This window comes from Sphaerodactylus townsendi, linkage group LG05 (assembly GCF_021028975.2).
Source record: "Sphaerodactylus townsendi isolate TG3544 linkage group LG05, MPM_Stown_v2.3, whole genome shotgun sequence".
In the NCBI taxonomy this organism is placed as follows: domain Eukaryota; kingdom Metazoa; phylum Chordata; class Lepidosauria; order Squamata; family Sphaerodactylidae; genus Sphaerodactylus; species Sphaerodactylus townsendi.
Genome location: NC_059429.1, coordinates 100,066,862 through 100,087,923, shown reverse-complemented (window position 1 = coordinate 100,087,923; position 21,062 = coordinate 100,066,862). Strand labels below are relative to the sequence as shown.

The following is a 21,062-nucleotide window of genomic DNA, read 5'->3' as shown; positions in this document are numbered from 1 at the left end:
ATTGCTGCACACAATGCTACCGCCAGAGGGTACCTTTAACTTGACCCCTGAGAGGTAGGAAAAATAAAAGTTGGGAGGTAGAAACCAAATTCTGTAGTAAATGATTCCAACATTATACCTCCCACCATTTTTCTGGATTTTCACATCTCTGGAGGAATAAAGTTATAGGCAGATAGGCTGCCCCCTTCCCCTAACAGGATCAGGTAGGGTTGAATGCCATGGTGGAGAACTCTTAACTTTCTCACTGGATTTCAGGAGTGTCTCTTTCCTCACTGCCTCATCACCTCAATCTGATTCGGAAAGTTAAGGAAAAGTTACTGTTTTACTGTAATGACTAGCACTAAAGCCCATTTCAAATTAAAATAAAATGGACTCTAAACAGAGTGGAGGGAGGGGGAGGAAGTGGCAAGGACTTACCTGAGGCCGCTGCTCCTCGTCCTTGCCAAGTGGGTCCTGCTTTGTATCTGGGCTGGGGATGGAGAAATGGGGAAGTGGGTGCCAGGTCCGACAGGAGAGCAGATTGTTGCTGCTGACCCACCAGGCCTAGTTTGTTAGGGGGAGTGGTGGGGCAATGGGGAGGCTGCTCCATGGTCCAGTGGGAGAACACCACCCTCCCCACTTGTTATTTGGGATGGGGGGAAGGTGGTGGGGAAATGAGAAATATGCTGCTGGGCCCAGTGGGAGGGCGGCAGGAAGCTGCCCTCCCTGCTGGGCCTGGCTTGCTCCTACATCCAGGGGTGGGTGGGTAGGGGACTGGCTGGAAGTGCGTTGTCGACTCATTCCAAGCCTTAGTGAATTATATTAAAGGATAGTTCTGGCCTGCTCCTAAGTCCACACACACAGTCCTGTCCTATTCCTATAATTGCAGTGTTTCATTAACCACAATGCCCAGGTCCTTATGCAGCAGAATGTTGAATACAACAGCACATGAAAATTACTATGCACCCACATTCAGAAAAGATTATTGGTTTTGGGTTGGAGGCAAAAAATTACAGTAAATTCAGACAAGTGGAGCAAGAAGTCTGAGAAATAGTGCAGTAAGCAACTTCTAAATCCTTACATGCTCCATTTAGTGACTATGTTTCATACCATAATTAGTTGCAAGAACTATGTGCACCTCTTCCATTTGCATGCCCCCATCAAGAATGGTTCATCTAAAGTAGAAGTGGTCCATGATCCATAGTACAAATAGAAGCTCTTGCAAATTAACAAGGACTGGCATGCTGCATTTAAACACATTCATAGGATAAGTAAAGTTAATCACTAAGAATCAGACATGTTACTGCTACTATTATTTCAAATGAACCATTCCTAGAAACATGGTACAACATAGCATTACTGAAGAGATACTATTTCTGTGAAAGACTGTTCTTGTACTACATATGGATTTGGATCCTACAAACATGAACCTTTCCTGTCTTCCCCCATCAACCTTCGGAAAAGCTGATGTTCAAGGCACTGGCGTAATGCCCATTGGGCAAGGTGGGCAGCTGCCCAGGGCATCACCTTGTGGAGGGCATCAAAATGCTGGGTTCGTTTTTGGGTATTTTTAGTGGTTTTCCATTTATGACCTGCAGGGGGCGCAGTTTTTAGGCTAGCGGCACCAAATTTTCGGAGTCTCATCAGGAGACTGTCCTTATGCGACCCCCCCAAGTTTGGTGAGGTTTGGTTCAGGGAGTCAAAAGTTATGGACTCCCAAAGGGGGTGCCCCTATCCCCCATTGTTTCCAATGGGAGCTAATAGGAGATGGGGGCTACAGTTTTGAGGGTCCATAACTTTGGCCCCCCTGAACCAAACTTGGGGGTATCATTAGGGCAGTCTCCTGATGAGACCCTGAAAGTTTTGAGATATGCCTTCAGAAATCCCCCCCTCTTCAAGAGTTAGCCTTTATGGATAATGTATAGGTCTTCGTCGCAGAACAAAGATTCTTGGGCAAATTTCGGGATGTTCTTGCAGGGAGAGCATTCTTGGACGTATCATCACCAAACTTTCAGGGTATCATCTGGAGACTGTCGTGATGGCACCCCCAAGGTTTGGTGCAGTTTGGCTCAGGGGGTCCAAAGTTATGGACCCTCAAAAGGGTAACCCCATCTCCTTAGCAAAGAATGTGGGATGGGGTACCCCCTTTGAGGGTTCATAACTTTGGACCCCCTAAACCAAACTGCACCAAAATTGGGGGGTCCCATCAGGACAGTTTCCAGATGATACCCTGAAATTTGGTGCCAATACATCCAAAAATGCACCCCCTGCAGGAAAATCCCATAAATTTGCCCAAGAATCTTTGTTCTGCATTGAGTTTTCTGCATTGCTGTCCATGGGGTTTGCAGGCTGGGGGGGGGGGACATTTCTGAAGGCACAGTCTCAAAACTTTCAGGGTCTCATCAGGAGACTGCCCTAATGATACCCCCCAGGTTTGGTGCAATTTGGTTCAGGGGGGCCAAAGTTATGGACCCTCAAAACTGTAGCCCCCATCTCCTATTAGCTCCCATTGGAAACAATGGGGGATGGGGCACCCCTTTTGGGAGTCCATAATTTTGGACTCCTTGAACCAAACTTCACCAAACGTGGGGAGTAGTATAAGGACAGTCTCCTGATGATATGCTGAAATTTTGGTGCTAATATGTCTAAAAATGCACCCCCTGCAGGCACTAATGTCCTGGTGCAAAAAATGTTTTGGTCGTGGTGGAGTGGCCGCCCATGGGTGGGGGGGGGGGGGCATCCAACTCAGGTTTTGCCCAGGGCTACAGTTTGCCCAGGGCTGCCTCATTACGCCCCTGGTTCAAGGCCACAAGACCCCTGGGAATGCAACATTGGATTAGGGCATAAAAGGTCTACTGTCACCTTACTCTTCCTCCTCCTCACCTTGTGATCCACCTGTAAGAGAGTGTGACTAGACAAAAGACAATACTTTGCTGTGCTGAGTAAATGGCACATTATCCATTATTGCTAACTTTCTTCTTTCTTTAGTGGTTTAGTGTGTGCTGTCAAGCCACAGCTGACTTATGACAATCCTACAGGGTTTTCAATGCAAGAGACATTGCCTGCCTTCACATCATGCCCCTAGTATTCCCATCCAATTACTAACCAGAGCTGTCCCTGCTTAGCTTCTGAGATCTGACAAAATCAGGGTAGCCTGGAGATATCCAGGTCAGGACAATATGTATATAGACATAATGAAAGGATGTGAGGCTTGAGGGTATACAGCTTTGCAAGGAGAAAGGGGAACCTGTTCATTTTTTTTAAGGGAAGGGCAGGAACATGCTGATAGGGTGCAAGAGAGCACCATGACCAAAGAGAAGCAGATTTAAAATCAGATAATGTTATTGACATAACTTTAACAGAGTAAGTAGATGCCTTGTGGCCCTTCCGGGCACTGGGGGAAGAGAGAAAGTATCTCACTCGTAAGGAACATAACAATTAAACAAGTTACTATAACAGCACCACTGTAAGAAGAATTACACTCTTCTAAATCCACTGGGGTGTAGGAGGTCCTTAGGATGACACTTTAAGTCTCTTTTAGCAAAGTTCTGGCACAGTTCTGGCAGCTAATTTCAGCTTTTGTAGAAGACACTTTGGAGTGCAACAAAAAAAACTGCAAAATCAGTATGACCTGAGACCACAAGAGGATAGACAAGTGAGCCTGCACACAATGTTTGATTCAATGGAAAAGCTCACTAAAGGATTTAGCATCCTTTCCCACCTTTCTGTTCTCCCATCCGCTTATCTGTCCAAAAAAGCCTCTCTGAGATTAACAAAAACCCCTGTGGTTAAAATATTGGTTGTATTGTTACCAGGTATGTCTCATGGAAAATATTTATTTTCCACACTTCACTTTAAAATGATCTATAAAAATGTACTAGATTGCAATGAACTAGTTCAATCTGTTACACATTTATATCATAATTCCATAAAATAAAGTTGAGCAAATAACAGTTGGGAAAATAAAAAGAATAACTCTACCAGACAAATGCTACCAGATGCAATTAATACATAGCATCTGCTTGTCTGATGTATAATACTGATAACTGGAATCTCACTGAAAGCAAAATTCAGTATAGCTGTGCTCTTAATTTCTGAGTTGATTGTGGTACTTCTAAATGTTTTAGCAGAAGTCATGAACGTTTCTGGCTTCCCTTTCTGTTATATTTTTTACATAATCTTTTCTATGCCTCTTTGGTTTATTTTTTCAGAATAATATTTTCTTATAGTAACTAATGTAAGTCCGGGGGCACTAGCCTGATCATCTAACTAAAATTATGGGATTGCTAATACTATGTTCGCATTACGCTCCAATGCAAGTAAGCATTTGTAACAATATAAATCTAATGTTTATACTAATTCAAATTAGCTAGAGGTCATTATTTAGCATATAATCCATAAACCCAAATTTATAGCCCAAACACACAGATAGATACATTGTAGACGAGGGTCTTGAAATGGGCACAGAATCACTGAACTTTATATTTATTTAACTTCATTTATGCCTCACTTTTCTCCCTAAGGGGAACTCAGATTACAACAGCAGTGCCCTATGTGAGGCTCATGCCATGGTGCCCACTGGTACCTCTTCTGGGGCCTGCCAAACGTTTTCAGAAGTGGGTGGGGTCATGTAGGGCTTTTCCCTAAGAAGGCTTCTGATTAGTTGTGCAGATTTTCAAAAGATGTTGCCTTGGCAGCAGCTGCCAGCACAGCACAAAGATCTACATCATGTTACCTGAAGTTAAGCTGTGGAAATCATTTTGTGACTGGCTCCGTCAACTTGAAGCAGACATTTTATGGCAGCCACGCTGCACCCACCATACTGTTTCAGAATTCCAAATGTGCCTATAGGCTTAAAAAGGTTGAGGACCCCTGGCTTAGAACACTATCCCCTTCTATATCTTATCTTCATAACAATGTGGTTAGGTAAGTTAAGCTAAATGTGGTTGACTGGATGAAGGCCTCCCAGCAAGTTTCCAGGACAGAGTGGAGATTTGAACCTAGGTCTCCCAAATTCTATTCTTACACTCTAACGACGACACTAGATCTCAGACAAACAATTACAATTACTGCTAACAGAATTAACCGAAGAAGTCTTTTTTTTTTTAAAGGAAGGCACAGAGCCTAGGAAGATGATTTCAACTTTGGAATCATTTGAAAGATTTATATTCTACTCTACTGTAATAAAACTAAAAGGTGACAAGTAGAATATAAATGTAGTGTAAAACAAGTGTAAAATGTAGCATTCAGTAACTTGCATGTGGAAACAAAAAGAACTATTATAATAACCAGTGCAAAAAAATGGAAGAGTACAACAAAAAAGGAAAAACAAGATCTGTTCCACAAGATCCGAGAAATCAAAGGGAAATTTAAAATACAATTAGGCATGCTGAAAGATCAACATTGAAATACATTAGCAGAACAGGACAAAATAAAGAAAAGGTGGGAACCATATGCTATACATAAGAGATGAAAGGATGACAGATTCCTTCCAAGAAGAATCTTTTGAAGAAGCAATAGTTTTAGAAAGTGAAGTGAAAGCTGTGCTGAAAGAAACAAATAGATGGGGAGTAGGTGGGGTATCAATAGTGCTATTTCAAGACACAGAAAAAGTCAATCAATATCTTAACAAGAATATGCCAAGAAATATGGAAAACAAAACAAATGCCCACAGACTGGAAATGGGAAGGGCAGCCATGAAAGAGCCAAAAAAAATCCCAAAGGGTAAAGATGGCAAACAAGATCAAGCTAATTCATACTACAGTATCCCCTTTTACAGTCCATGGGTGTGAAAGCTGCCAGAAAGAACGTTGATTCATTTGAAATGTTGGACTGGAAGACAGTTTTATGGATACTGTGGACCACGAAAAATGAAACTCAGTAGATTCTAGATCAAACCAATCCTGAACTGTCCCAAGAAGCTAAATTGGTTAAAATGAGGTTATCATACTCTGGTTATGTTATAAGAAGACCAGAGTCCCTGGAAAAGGCAATGACACTAGAAAAAGTTGAAGGCATCAAGAAAACAGGAAGTCCCAACACAAGATGGACTGATGCAGTCAAGGACTACACCACCCTCAGTTTGTAAAACCTGAGCAAGGCTGTTAATGATAGGATGTTCAGGAGGTCCAAGAGTCACCATAAGTTGGAAGCAACCTGATGGCAATTAACACACACAGAGAGAAACCACTGTACCCTTTTTGACAAAAAGAACTAAGCAAAACTATAGCTTCATTAGCCATGTGCTGGACCATATTTGTTTTAGAATGCTCAGCTTGGGTCCTAGTAGCTACCTACCAAAACAAGGTAGGCAATAGGACCCAAGCAGCGCATTCTAAAACAAAGATGGTCCACCACATGGCTAGTGAAGCTATAATTCTGCTTAGTTCTTTCTGTTGAAAGGGGTATATCTATTTTTCTTCCTCCATATACTTTCACCAGCTTAGAGAACTATGTGAGTATATCAATGGAAAATTATGAACACTTTGATTTTTCATCACACGAAATATAACAATTTGCCTAATTAACAAACTTACCCTTTCTTTTACAACTGAGTGATTTAGTAATACCTGTGTATTAGACCAATATGCAGAATGTACATTACAAACTGCATGCAGGATTCATAAGGTTTCCAAAGCATTAAATTATGCACTTCCAGTAAAAATCAAAACAGAGTTGTCATTTCGTTGAAATTCCCTGCTTCCTCCTCCATATAGAATTGATGAAGGCTCTATTATTTGATTTACAGCCTTTGCACTCTATCATCAAACACACACCTGTGCTGATACCTTATTTGCAAAATGAAAATAGATTGTTTCAGAATGGCATGAAAATCTGACCAAAAAATTAAAAATAAATAGTTTGTATATTGTACACAACTAACTTCTTGGTGACACCATTAGGTTTTCAAGGAAAGATGTTCAAAGGTGGTTTGTCATTGCCTGCCTATGCATAGCAAATCCTGGTACTTCCTTGGTAGACTTCCATTCAAATACCAATCTTGGCCAGGCCTGCTTAGTCTCCAAGCCTGGGCTATCCAGGTCAGGGCACAGAATTGACATCTAACAAGAATGAAATACTAAAGATAGTGTGTAAGCATAGTGTACACAGCAAGGTTATTATCAACACTTTAAAAAGCCCTTCTGAGCCTATGTGAATTCAGCACCTGAGAGGTCCATTTATTCTAGTTCTACAGGCAACAAAACTGTGCCAGAAGGTGAATGCATCATTCTACTTGATTTCCCTTGCCATGTTTAATATATCTAACTCTACTGAAAAATAGACAGGATGAAACTATCCACATAAATGCACACAAGTTCTCTACTACATTCTATTTTACCAGACATGAACAAAGGAATTCACACTGTGCTCAGTATGTATTTCCAGTGAACCATTATTCATCAGAAGGCCTTGCAAACATGTTGCCTGTAACCAGAATTAAGAGAACTGACCTATTCTGCCCCTACGAGCCCTAAGGGCAAGCAATCAGCAAAACAAATGTTATGTAACTACAACACCCATCATGCCAGTCAAGAAAATAACCTATACTCCCAAGTTCCAACAAAATTTATCACCACCATTCTTCACGCCAACTGTTTATTGCTACCAACTGAGGGATAAACAACTTTCAAGCAAGTCACTATGACATGGCAGCGGTTCTGCCACTCCTGAATTGTTTCCTTTAAAAAAAATAAATCCTGAGATACTAATGGAAGCCAGGACATTTAAACGAACACATGCTGTACATACAGCGCCTACCTATGTCCGTTTACTCGGCTATAAGTCGTGTGGCGGGCTTACTCCGCGGTATCGCGGGAGGGGGAGGGGCTGCAACCGAAACATTAACTCTGCGTTATTTCAGAGGCGGAAGAGCCTAACTGGATCGTAAACCGGACCTTCCCTCCAAAGGGCTGCGTGGTCAACTTGGCTGATGGAAAACCTTGCAGTTGCCAAGATCAAGGTCACGCTATTGACATCGTAGGAGCACAGCAGCATCCCTTCCAGCTTAACGTGGGGGGCGCGCCTGCCCCTCCGCTTGCCGCCGCGAGCGTCAGCAGACTCCGCCGGGCGGGGGTGGGGAGGAGAGCAACGAGGGCCTGACAGCACGCTGAGTGTGGAAACCGAGCACGCGCTCCCAACGGCAGCTCTCCGAAGGTTCCATCCACACCCACCCGTCCCCAACGGAAGAGCCACGGGGCCGCTAGAGCAGCTTCTCGCCAACGCCATGCGGGCGCTCCTCCACGCCGCTCAGACGCAACCGGAGGGCCCGGAGCGCCGAGCGGGAGTGGCGCGAGCGGTCCCAGGGAGCTCCGCGGCCCCTCCCCTCATGCGTGGACACAACGGGCTCGCTCGGCGCAGAGAAAAGAAGCGCCACCCGCGCCCCGGGACCCTCACGCCGCCCCGGCCGGTCCCGCCTCTCCCCGCCTTTGTGAGGCCGCGGCGGGAAAGTGTTCATGTCCGAGGCCGGGCCCTCCCTGTCGCTTTCTTGAGGGACCCCACCGTGTCCTTACCGAGGGCTTCGTGTGAGAAAACGGACGAGCGAGCGGCTAATTCTTCACTCTGGCTCCGCTGTTCGAAGCCGGCCCGGCGCCACCAACCGAGCGGCGCCACAAAATGGCCGCCACGACTGCGGTGCCGCTAGCTCGCCCGCCGCCTGCCGCGAGCGGAGGGGGAGGGGGTCCTCCGGGGGGCGGGGCTATACCGGGGGGCGTGGTTTCCAGCAAGCGGCGCGACGGGGTCTCAGCGCGGGAGTCGCCTTCATCCCTCTAACTGGGACGGAAAGATGCTGCTGATGCTTCCTCGCTGCCGCCTGTGGGTTCCCGCCGGCCTTCGCTGCCCCTTCCAAGAAGTCCTCGTTCTCAACAAAGCAGCAGTCTTGATTCGCAAATAGGTGTTGAAACAGCGTGTGGTGGGTGCCGAAATAATATTCGAGAAAGCAGAACACAATCCATATAATGGTTTTTGTTAGGACCAGCCAAGTGGCTTGTGACAGTTTGTCACCCAAAGCTCTGATGAGGAGTTCTGGAAAACTTCAAAGCGCCCATAACGTTGGGTGACTTTTGGCTCGTTCTAAGCAGGTGGGCTAGGCAGATCTTGGAGGCTAAGAAGGGGCTGACCAGGTTAGCAATTAGATGGGAGATGAAGTCTGTCTTGCTACACAGAGGCAGGCAAATGGCAAACCACCTCTGAACGTCTCCTGCCTGGAAAACCCCCTTACCAGGTTGTCATAAGTCATCTGCTACTTGACAGAAAAATAAAATAAAAGTGTAGGTGTGGATCCAATTGATGACCAAGTAGCTTTTCTGCACCCTAAGGAGGCTTTCTCTAACTTGAGGCTTTTCCTTTAACAGAGAAGCCACTTATGCTGGAACAAGGCTTCAAACTTGAACCACAAGGAAAGATGAGCCCTAAATATTTAAATAGATGAATAAACTTTCCTTATTCAAGTGGTAGGATAGAGGTAGGAGGATCCACTCCTATAAAAAGCATTATGTGGATAGTCACATACACTGTGGTACAGTGGTTAGAGTGTTGGACTGCAATGGGTCCCCAGTGTGGCACCCATGAGCACCATGGTGCCCACCAACACCTTTCCTGAAGCTCACAAGTGTTTTTAGATGGTAAGAAGTGGGGCTCTTGTCCTAGGGCTTCTGATTGGTTGTTGAAGATCCAGTTAGCAGTGCAGATTAAAGTGATATTGTTTCTGCAGCAGCTGCCAGCAAAGTATTGGTTTTATTCTCTCATTCCTTTTTTCTGAGTGCATTTGTAAAATTAACGCTCCTCTCTCTGACTTGGGATTCCTCTATACAGTTGGGCTCCAACTCCTGTGGCAGCCATTTTGTGGTTGCACCTGCCCTGTTCCAAAGGTGTCCAAAAGATCAAAAAGGTTAAGGACCCCTGTCCTAGAATCTGGGAGACCAGAGGTGTACCTAGGCAAACTGGAGCCCTGGGCAAAACCTGAGTTTGATTCATATCTTTGGGACCACCTTACCCCATATGTCCCTACATGGCCTCTGCGTTCGGCAGAGGCCAATTTGCTAGTGGTCCCTAGACCCTCGATGATGCGGCTGGCCTCCACCCGGGCCAGGGCCTTTACAGCCCTGGTGGAACACTCTTCCTCCATCTGTCCGGGCCCTGCGGGATCTTGGTGAGTTCCGCAGGGCCTGTAAGACCGAGTTGTTCCGCCGGGCTTTTGGGGGAGCCGGCCACTGATTGGTGCGCCCCCCTCTTGGCTGTCCTGCCTACATCTTGGGACTTTTATCATCTATGCAACCCACCATTCTTCCCCCCTTTCTGAGGAGGGTTTTTAATGAAATTTTAATGTCGGACGCCGGGAAGTTGTATGTAATGTTGTATTTATTGGGGTTTTAGTGATTTTAGGACTCGTGGAGCCTATTATTTATTTATAATTTTATTCTGTTTGTGTTTACTTCTGGAAGGGTGGTACATAAATTTACTTCGGGAAGGGTGGTACATAAATTTGACAATCAATCAATCAATAAAAATGCCCCCCATGGGTGGCTATCCTCCCCCACCATGACCAAACAATGATTTTTTTGTTTCAAAGTCACCATCACATTATAGAACATGCCCCAACTCACAAATCTGAACAAAGCAATGGGCCATGCCACACAGCAGAAATAATTTTTGGAAAACATTTTCAAAATGCTTTCAAAATGTTTTATTGCTGCTATGAAAACATTTTATGGTGTTGTATCCAGTCCCCCCAATTGGGGGAAACAGCATCACTTTCAATGTTATTTAAACTGGGGACCCCAGATTCTCCCTTTATGGTGGATTTGAAAGGAGAATCTGGGGTCCCTATTTAAACAAGTGATGCTGGAATCCACCCCGAAATAGCATCATTTTCAATGGTGTTTAAACTAGGGAGCCCAGATTTTCCTTTTAAATCCACCTTAAAGGGAGAATCTGGGGTCCCCAGTTTAAACAACATTGAAAGTGATGCTATTTTGGGGTGGATTCTCACCCACCCTGAAACAACATCCCTTTCAATGTTAAAACTGGGGACCTCAGATTCTCCCTTTAAATCCATGCCAAAGGGGGTGAATTTAATAATAATAATAATAATAACAACGACAACAACAACAACTTTTATTAGGCATTGAGAGAATAAAAGAAACAAAGAAAACAAGCATTGGCAGGAAGGGAGTGGATTTAAAAAGAGGATCTTGGGAAATTTAGGGGGTGCCTGTTGTCACGGGTGCAAAGTCATAATTTCTAAGACTTAATAAACAAACCACCTCTCTTTTTCTTCCCTTTTTATTGAGATCTAGCAAGCCCTTCTTTGTCACATTTTTGCTGCACTTCCAGTCCCCAGGTTGCACAGTCTAAAATAACTTTTTTTGCTTTAACAATCCACTGTGATTGTAGGAAAATGGCAAAAAGAATAAATTACCTGATTGTGTCACATATACACACAAACCAGTTTTGTATAATTCAGTGTGTCCTTCATATCTCATAATCAAGATAACTAAGAGAGCGGTAATTTTCTGGATATCACTGTTGAGGCAACATCTAGAGAGGCCTTAACCTCTGTTCATTGGCCCACCATGTTAACTGGCTTCCCGTTGTGTGAAAAATTCTGCTACACAAGACAGAGCACTAATTTCATTCAACAGGGCACCTCTTAGGTACTTAAGACTTCCTCTGGAGCAATCAAGATTTATTAAACATTAAACATTATTTTTTACATTGCTAGACTAATGTAGGAAACTAGCCAGTGCCCTCCCCCAGCTACGTGTAGCACCAGCATGGTGCAGTGGTTAAGATCGGCAGACTCTAATCTGCAGAACTAGATTTTATTCCCCCCTCCTCCATATGAACAGTGGACTCTTGTTTGGTGAACTGGATTTGTTTCCCTGCTCCTACACATGAAACCTGCTGGGCGACCTTGAGCCAGTCACAGTTCTCTCAGAACTCTCTCAACCCACCTACCTCACAAGGTGTCTGTTGTGGGGAGAGAAAGTGAAGGAGTTTGTAAGCCGATTTGAGACTCCTTTCAGGAGAAAAAGGGGAGGGGGTATAAATCCAAATCTCTCCTTTTGCTGCCTGATGGCCTCAGAAGTGTGTGTGTGGGGGGGGGGGTGTCTAATGGTGACCCATACTCTCCTCCCTCTGGCCTTATTACTTTTAGCACCATCATATCATAGGATTGACAATCTCCAGATGGGCCTGGCATTTTGGGCCTGGCATGGTTTTTTAAAAGAATAATATTGTTTATTGTGTTATAAATTTTATTGTCAATTTTGGTAACTATGTTGGATTGTGAAACTGTAGGAGTATTGGAAGCGTTGGCTAACTTTTTGTGCTCTGTCATTAGCAAACGGTCATAACTGTATTGGAGATCGTATTTATCACACTGGTGCCGCCATCATTGCTGTTATTTTGCTGTTGTTGTTTTAATTATGCCATTAAAGGTTTATATATATATAAATTTTATTGTTTTATATTGTAAGCTGCTCTGAGTTTGCTGTGGTGGGGGAGAGTAGGATAAAAATAAAATAAATGCACAGACAGATACCGATAGATACCAATAGATACCAATAGAGAGATAGAGAGGTAGATAGACAGGTACAGACAGACAGACAGACAGACAGACAGATAGCAACATCTCCAGAGTACAGAGATTAGATTTCCTGTAGGCAGCTCCAGAGGGCAAGACCTGTGTTATACCATAGATTCTAGGTGAAATCTTTTCCCAAAACTTCCCCTCCACAGTCTCCAAGCTCCAAATTTCCAGGAATTTCCCAAGCTGGAGTTGTCAATCATAGCATATTTCCCATTTTAACAAGTGTCTTGATCCAGCCCTTACCCTTATCCTATGACAGGCTAAGGCAAATCATCTTTCCTCTCTCTAAACACTTCCCTAGTGCTGAGCACCCAGAGAGTATCCTGCAGCCAATTCCATTCTTTGCCCTCTCTAGTGGGCTGTTCGTTTATTTTTGCAGGTTTAAAGGTAGGTTTTTGCAGGTTTAAAGGTAGGGTTGCAGGTGTAAGGGTGATACCTGAAGATTTCCCAAAATTACAACTTGTCTCCAGACTACAAGGAAAATGGAGAAAATGGCTGCTTTGGAGGGTGAACTCTATGGCACTATGCACCACTTAATTCTCTTCTGTCTTCAGACCCCACTTTCTTCAAATGTTCAGGAATTCCCTAACACAGAATTGGCGACTCTACTTAAAGGGTCCCTCTGGCCCAGCCACAGGCTGCCATTGAGAAACCTGGGCTGGAGTCACTGTTATAGCTCCCATTTTACTCCCTCTTCCATCCTTGGTGTACGAGTCAGGCAAGTTCTTGAAGGATCCACCCTGCCGGCCAGATGCCAGCATTAGTGTTTGTCCATCGCTCCAGAGCAGCTACTTGTGGGGGGGGGGGGGGGGGGGGGAAAGCCTCCCCAAACAACCATTTCAAAGTGAGGACAAGCACAGTATTGTACAAACAGGTCTGAGGTTGTGGGTGAGGGGAAACAAACAAAGTTCAAGAACAATTAGTGCTGACAGACAAGACAGGAAAATCTACTCTTTCTCAGGGACTGATGCTACCAGCAGGTTGTAGCACCTCTCTTCCTGAATTTATCTTTTAATGTACTAATCATGTTACTATTCTTTGTTATAATAAATTTTGAGGTCTTATGTCAAGACGTTTGTAAATAAATACCTTTCTATAAGCTACCCAAGGGGTAATGCACAAAGCAGTTAAAATATTATTTGTTTTATTTACCTGTATACTTATTTCCTGTCCATCACCATTAGAAGTGGAAAACGCATTTAGCTTCTCTGCCATTGATGTCCCTCATAACTAGTCTTTCTCTTCTTCCATATAAATTAGCAATTACCACTAATGTGGGGAGGGACTGTGGCTCAGCTGTGGAGCATCTGCTTTGTATATAGAACCCCCAGTTTCGATTCCCAGTATCTACAGTTAAATGGATCAGGTAGTTGGTGAGATGCTTCGGAGCCACTGACTTCAGAGCCACTGGTTTAATTCTTATGGGGGAAAATAAAACACTGCATAAAAAACAATGCAGGTGGTGACCCAGTTAATACATCACTGCATGGGGAAATGGCCCTCCCTCCCTATCTAAATCCTTTCGAAGTTGCAGGAAAGAGGGGAAATTTTCACATATTTTACAAAATAAACTGGATTCAGAAGGAAGAAAGGAGGCACTGCAGAGATTGGAACATATTTGGAATGCGGCTCCAGGCTCTAGAAAAGAGGAAAGTGTTTCTTACCATCTAATCAGAATCTGAAGTTCGGTTAACAAGAGATAAGGCCAGGTTTGAAAAAGGCATTTTTGCCTCACCTTTGCTCTGTTAATGGCAATGGTCTCATTGGGGAGAAAAAGAGTTCCCATCTTACTTCCTTGCCAGTCCATTCATTAATTCAGTTACTACTGAATCTGGCAAAGCAAGTGTTGGGATCATGCCAGCTGAAGCGGGGAGGGTGAGAATGCCATTGGGGAAAGGGTGGGAACTATTCAAACCTACCTTATTATCGTATTTTGACACCTCTTTAAGTAAAACTAAAATTGTTACAGCATAGTTAACTACCCACCAACACTAACACAGATTAGAACCTCCACTCCACTCATAAAGCATTAAAAACATACCGTTATGTTTATTATTATAATGCTTATAATTATCTCCCATACATAAGATACCCAAGATCTGATCAGAACCAGACCTATATTAATAAGGTGGCTTTGGCAAGGCGGCTGCATTATGTGTCCTTACAGCAGGAATCCCCGACAGTGTTGAATCTGTGAGCATATTTGGAACCCTGAGAAACTGAGTGGGTGCCTCTATAAAATGATAGGGCTCGGCCAATATGGTTGCCAACCTCCAGGTGATAGCTGGAAATCTCCTGGGTTTACAACTGATTTCCAGGTAACAGATCAGTTTACCTGAGAAAAATGGCTGCTTTAGAAAAAGGGCTCTATGGTCCTTTCCGCACTGGTGAAATACAGCAACCAAGGGATGGCAAAAACACCGTCTCTGGGCTGCTGTTTGCACAGGAGGCGCTGCTGCATTGCAGCAGCACTGTCCTGGCCACCTGGGAGTGGCGTGAAGGTGCTGCTGTAAACATCGCTCGTTGAGCAAGGTTTTTGCAAAGCAGCGTCTTCCCGTCGGTGTGGTACGAACCGCACCGCTGGGAAGACACTCCTTTTCCTGTCGCCTCCACTGACCTCTTCTTCCAGCATCGCTCTGGAGGGCTGCAGAGACCCGCCCATGCTGCCCTCTGACCCCTGGAGGTCGGAAGGCAGCATGGGCAGGTCCCTGCAGCCCTCCAGACCGACGCTGGAAGAAGAGGTCAGTGGAGGGGGCCGACCGAGAGGCAGCTCTGTGCGGAGCCTCCGAGCCTCCACTGGCACAATTCATGCTGTTGGAGGTTCGTTTCCGCGCGTGTGCGGAAAGGGCCTATGACATTATACCACATCAAAGTTCAGTGATGTAGGTATAGTTTTTTTAATGGGGTGGGTTCGGTGACTGAGGGCTTTCCAGCTGTTCCATTCCATGCATTGTTTCAAGCAAGCCGGACATGTAATTGGAAGGGTTTGAACCCGAGAACCCCCCCTTACCTACGTGCCTGCCAAAGTTCCTCTGCCCCCCCAATCCTGCCCTCCTCAGGCTTCATTCCTAAAATCCAAGTATTTCCCAACCCAGAGCTGGCAACCCTATCAGCCAACCACAACACGGCTGTCTTGTGGGCTGGGGTTTATCACAAAATATTGGGCATTTTCAAGCTAAATGTCCTCTTGTTACGAGGACCTGTTTCTGAATTTGCCTTCTAAGCAGGCATTAAGGTGATGCCTCCCAAACTCTTGTAAAGTATTTCCTGTTTTACTTAGAGGAAAATAAGAACTGGCTCTTTGCTTTGGGGAAGAGATGCTTTGGACGAGAAACACATAGGTGTCAGGAAACATGGCAGTGAGTGCCATTGTGCTGGGAGATCACTGCCTCTGCTGGGAGATCACTATACCCTATGGCCACCATTTAACTATTTGATTGTTAATACAATACTTCAGTCAAAGGGAGGTAAGAGATAAGTAATCTATGCAAAATAATCTTTGTTTATGCACTCCAATTTTGTGGTTTAAGAGGGTAGCCATGTTGTTCTGTAGTAGAGTGGTTACATATGAGTCCAGAAGCACCTTAGAGGCCAATAAGAGTTTCAGAGAGTAGAAATGGCAGTCTCTGAATTTTTTTTATCCTAGGCAGAAGGTAAGAGGGGTGTTGTAAAGAATGCTTGTAAAGGATGCAAAGGTACAATGTATATTGCTCCAAGCATTTCCCCTGTACTGTAATCAAGATGATTACAAAGCACATCATAGAATTCAAAAACAGTGAAATTAGCATAAAACATTCAATAAGCAATACAACAGGATTAGGATTACAGAATTAGAAGGCAATAATATTAGCATTTTTGTATGCCCATAGCAGAGTTCATTGGCAGCTTCGTTTTTACCTTGCTAAATTGCTAGATTGTCCTTATTTATCCTCTCACAGATTTATGGATCAAAAAATGTGCATTCTTTTTCATTTCGGTCAGTGGGTAAATTCCACAGACTTGACTGATGCCTGGGTCTCTTAACAAGCTCCTCCAGCTACTGCTCTGTTTTGCCAAACAGGCATGTTTGTTCAGAATTTTGCTATTTATCTGTTCAGTGAATTATTATTCCATTCATTCCCCACAGTGCTCCATGGGGCTTACTCATTTCCTCCTCCATTTAATCCTCACAACAACTCTGTGAAGCAAATTAGATCACCCAATAAGCCTGATGGTAAGGGGGATTCTAGTTCAACATGGTAATCTCTAGACCACATTGACTCTCATTTTATTTAAGATATGGAAAACTCATGTCTGAGTTTTCTTCATTATTTCTCTCACTTATAGTTTTCTTAAGAGAGGACAATAGGGTAAGATTCTTCCTCATGTCCGGTTCTTGGGAGCCAGTTTGAGAAAACCGTTTCTGTCAGAGAAAGGGAATGTCATTCTGAGCCACTCTGAGAATCCTTATGGTACTGAAAAGCAGGGTATAAAATCCTACTTTTGTTTACCTCACCTTAACACTGGCTGCAAGATCACTGAACTGTACCTGGGGTAGAGAAGAGAAAATATGAAGTTGTAAAGCTTGCACCATCTCCAGATGCAGCTGTCTAGCTTGTTTCTTAATCTGACCACAGAGTGGCAGTATTTCCTTGGAATAGTCTCTTTGTTTCTATCAAATATCAACAGTGATATTAACTAGACTCTGATTTGGATAGCTTAGGCTAGCCCCATCTCTTCAGATCTCAGAAGCTAAGCAGGGTCACCCCTGTCAGTATTTGGATGGGAGACCACCAAAGAATAACAGAGCCACTACATAAAGGTAGGCAATGGGAAACCACATCTAACACCTCTTGCCTTGAAAACCCTATGTGGTCACCATAGGTCAGCTTCAACTTGACAGTGTTCATTGCCTCCAGAATAGAGTCAATGTTTGAGCTTGCTAGAAAGTATCCCTCTGTTCTGTGTTGTATGTGTCAAGGATGAATGACTGTGGTTACTCTGTATATGGATGATGGACTATGTACATGGGTAGAGGGGCTCTTGGCTTTTCTTTTCACCTCATACATGATGGGACTGCACAGACAACAGGTCCCATGGGATTGTGAGTCTGGAATACTGATAAGAGTAAAAGCAACCCAGGAGAATTTCCAGGGGAAAAGCTACCAACTAACAATTGTCTTCTGCTAGATGAGTACCTTGCATTAAGATAGTTAGAAGTATGAAGAGAAACACTGTGATGTCTGGCTTGTACATTAGATTTCCTGATGTTCTCCAGTGTGACCTTTTGGAACAGTCCCCATGCACCACAACAGGATTTCCCTGCATTACTTCTAAGGGATATGTGCAATCTAATATAGCACTGTGATTCTGAAGCTTTTAAAAACGAGGTGAGGTTTCTGTTTACTGGCACTGTCTATTTACTGTTGGAAGTGAAAGCCTGCCTCTTAACTCCTGACATCCTTCCTTTCTACTGCTGTGCTGCTAACTCTTTGCTGTGTAGGTTCCTACTCTCAGGGTCTCTTCCTTCTGCTTGATACACCACCTCTCCACACTTTCTCTCCATCTTGGTGACACGAGGGCGGCACATGCACTGTGCATCTCTATCCATCCTAGTTAGACTAGATTAGAATCCAATCTCTATCCTGTCTAGAATGGTTTTTTTTAATATAATAAAGGACTCGTACCAGTTTTGCAAAGATAAAGCAGCTCCATGTGCAATTCTGTTTCTTAGCAGCACTCACAAACCAGATGGTACTCTGAAGCCTGTATGTGCTTTGAGCACTCTGCAAATCTAATATCCCAATATTTACTTGAAGCTAGGTGTATCCATAACAAATAGAGTATCAGGGGTAGCAATACCTCCTTAATTTCTGCTGGCTGCTGCTGTGGTCATTTCCATTACATGCAATCCTCTGAATTAACATTTCTGGTATGACAGACATTCTTGAACTGTATATTCATTTGGAAACCATCTGGATTTCAAGAACTTGGCTAACCTTCAACTGTGGCCCAACCTCTTATTTTCTAGGAGTCATGGCTGTTGTCATTGTTTGTTGTTAACCTGGCTTTAAAGAGAGATATTAACCCACATGCACTTGTGATGTCCCACTACTTCTATTCCTGTTAAGGAAGCAGGTGACTATGGCAGCAACCTTAGAGACTTTTTCTGGGAATAAGAACCACTGAATGACATAGGATTTACTACTCAGTATACCTGCTTAGGATTGCTCCCTATTACTATGAACAATTAAATGGGTTCATACACAAGCTATGCATGCCAAAAGTTTAGATCTCCTTTCATTACTGCTGGAAAAGCAAATTTAGATCTCTTTTCCATTACTGCTGGAAAAGCAAGTTAATGCAGCTGCAAAAAAAATGCATTGTTCCAATTTAATCAAACCTGGATGATGGCCTCCTGTCTTCACCCAGCCAGTCTAGTTAACACAGAGATCCCACTCCCAGAGAGTGGGGCTTCTATTTTCACCTATTGGTCGGTCTGACTGCCTGTCTGCTTGTGAGTTTTCTTCTGCTACTGAGCCTAAGTTAACTCTTTACATTCTTTTGCTAATTCAGGCTCCCATAACTTGATAAGTTTCCCACTAGGACAACAGTAGTTTCTCTGTTGACTCCTTTCCCCCAGGTTGGCCAGTCAGGCACCCTCCTGCTACACATACATGTAGCCTCCACCTTGTGGAATGGCATGCCTGAAGAGGTCAGGAAGGTTTCCATTCTGCAAATTCTTTAAAATGGAGTTGTTCAAAAGGCTATACTGTAATAGAGCAGTTTAAGCGAGTGCGCTATAAAGGGAAAGTAATTATGGATTAAACCTATGAATTATAGGACATATCAGTAATGCTATATGTATTTTCTGTTTCTTTATTTTCTATTGATATAATTTATTCATTATATCCACACTCTGTACCTATATACTAATAGCTAAGTAGGCTAAATCGGAGGAAAGCTCAAGACAGATTTTTCTACAAACCTGAACACCACCCCAAATTTGCAGAAAAATGTGAAATCCAAAAAAGAGGAAGAAGTTTAAAAACCCCAAATGATAAACAGAACACATGTGGCTTTAAGCAACAAATTCCCTCAGTCGCCATTTCTAGGCAACCACTGTTTCTAGACTTGGTTCTGCCAGTAAAAGACAATGGGAGGGGGCAGGGCTTTTCCAGGTCTGTTTTAGCCTTTGGTATTTTAGCCTGACTCATTGGGGCCAGGCTTGGCCAGTTGCCAACTCTTAGCAGCACTCACAAACCAGATGGTACTCTGAAGCCTGTATGTGCTTTGAGCACTCTGCAAATCTAATATCCCAATATTTCCTGGACACTTTGAGGTAGAGTCTGAGGAGGGCAGGGTTTGAGGAGGGGAGAGGCCACAGCTGGTATGCCATACAGCCCTCCCTCCAGAGCAGCCATTTTCTTCAGGGGGCCAATCACTGCCATCTGAGCTCAGTTGCAATTCTGGGAGATCTCCAGATCCCAGCTGGAGGCAGGCAAACCTAGGCCTGGCAGCAACCTCTGCATAACTTGATACCACCCGACTTTCATGACTCAGCTTGGCTGCTTGCTATTGTTTAACAGCTATACCACACTGGCTTTCATAGAGTGGCTGTTGTTGGATATTCTGAGTAGGGTCTTGGAGAATTACAATCTAACTGTGGAAGCTACTAGATTATTTTGGACCAGTAACATATTTTCAGTGTAACCTACCTCACTTAATTATTATTATGGAGATAAAAAGGAGGGCAGGAGAATAATATAAGCTGCTTTGGTCCCACTGTGAAGATAGGTGGGATAAATATGAAGTGAATAAATAATATAGTTGAAGATGGCAAGCAGGATTAGTTGGTGAATGGCTGAGGAGAGAAAGAGAGAGGGGAAAACAACACGATATGGGGTTGCCAGGGGGAGGGAAAGATGAAATTGGTTGGGGAGGGGGATAGAAAGAAAATGAGGTGCCATCCCAAAGCCTTGAGGGTTCCTAGCCACACAAGTGGGCCTGAAACAGTGGCCAGAACCAGATACTGTGCCACAGTTTTCTTAGGTAGAGGCTGGTAGAGCAGAGGCGAGACAGAAAACTTATAACAGAGGGACAAATAAAGGTTGGTTGTCTGTTAAGTGTGAGGGAGATAGGGTTATCAACTCCAAGTTAGAAAATGGGTGCTTTGAAGGGCGGACTCTATGGTGTTAAACCTGGTAAGGTTGCTTCCCTCGCCAAACCTCACCTCCCAAGGCTCCAACCCCAAATCTCCAGGAATTTTCCAACCTGGAGTTGGCGGTCCTAAGGAGAGAAGAAAGCAGGAAAAGGAAAGAGGCCACGGGGACTTTCAGGAAAGTATAAGAGGAAATAGTGGGAGGGGGAAAATAAGATGTTTTCTGCAAGTCCTTGACGGTTCCTTCCAGCTTAACATATCTAATATGCTAAACTCATTTAGATTTCAGCACAGTTATCCCCTCCACATCACAACTTTCCCCATCTTGGTTTTGATATATTGTGGGTCAGCATA

At 43.9% G+C, this 21,062-nt stretch overlaps 1 protein-coding gene across 1 annotated transcript in view; it reads right to left on the bottom strand.

Annotated features, from left to right (window-relative positions):
• The window catches only part of PHF20 (PHD finger protein 20), a 48,875-nt gene extending 40,234 nt beyond the window's left edge, over positions 1-8,641 (bottom strand). Inside the window, exon 1 of the mRNA XM_048497887.1 lies at positions 8,490-8,641. The gene's annotated coding sequence lies outside the window, so the exon portion shown is untranslated. The remainder of the gene's footprint in view (positions 1-8,489) is intronic.
• Between the last annotated feature and the right edge of the window lie 12,421 nt (positions 8,642-21,062).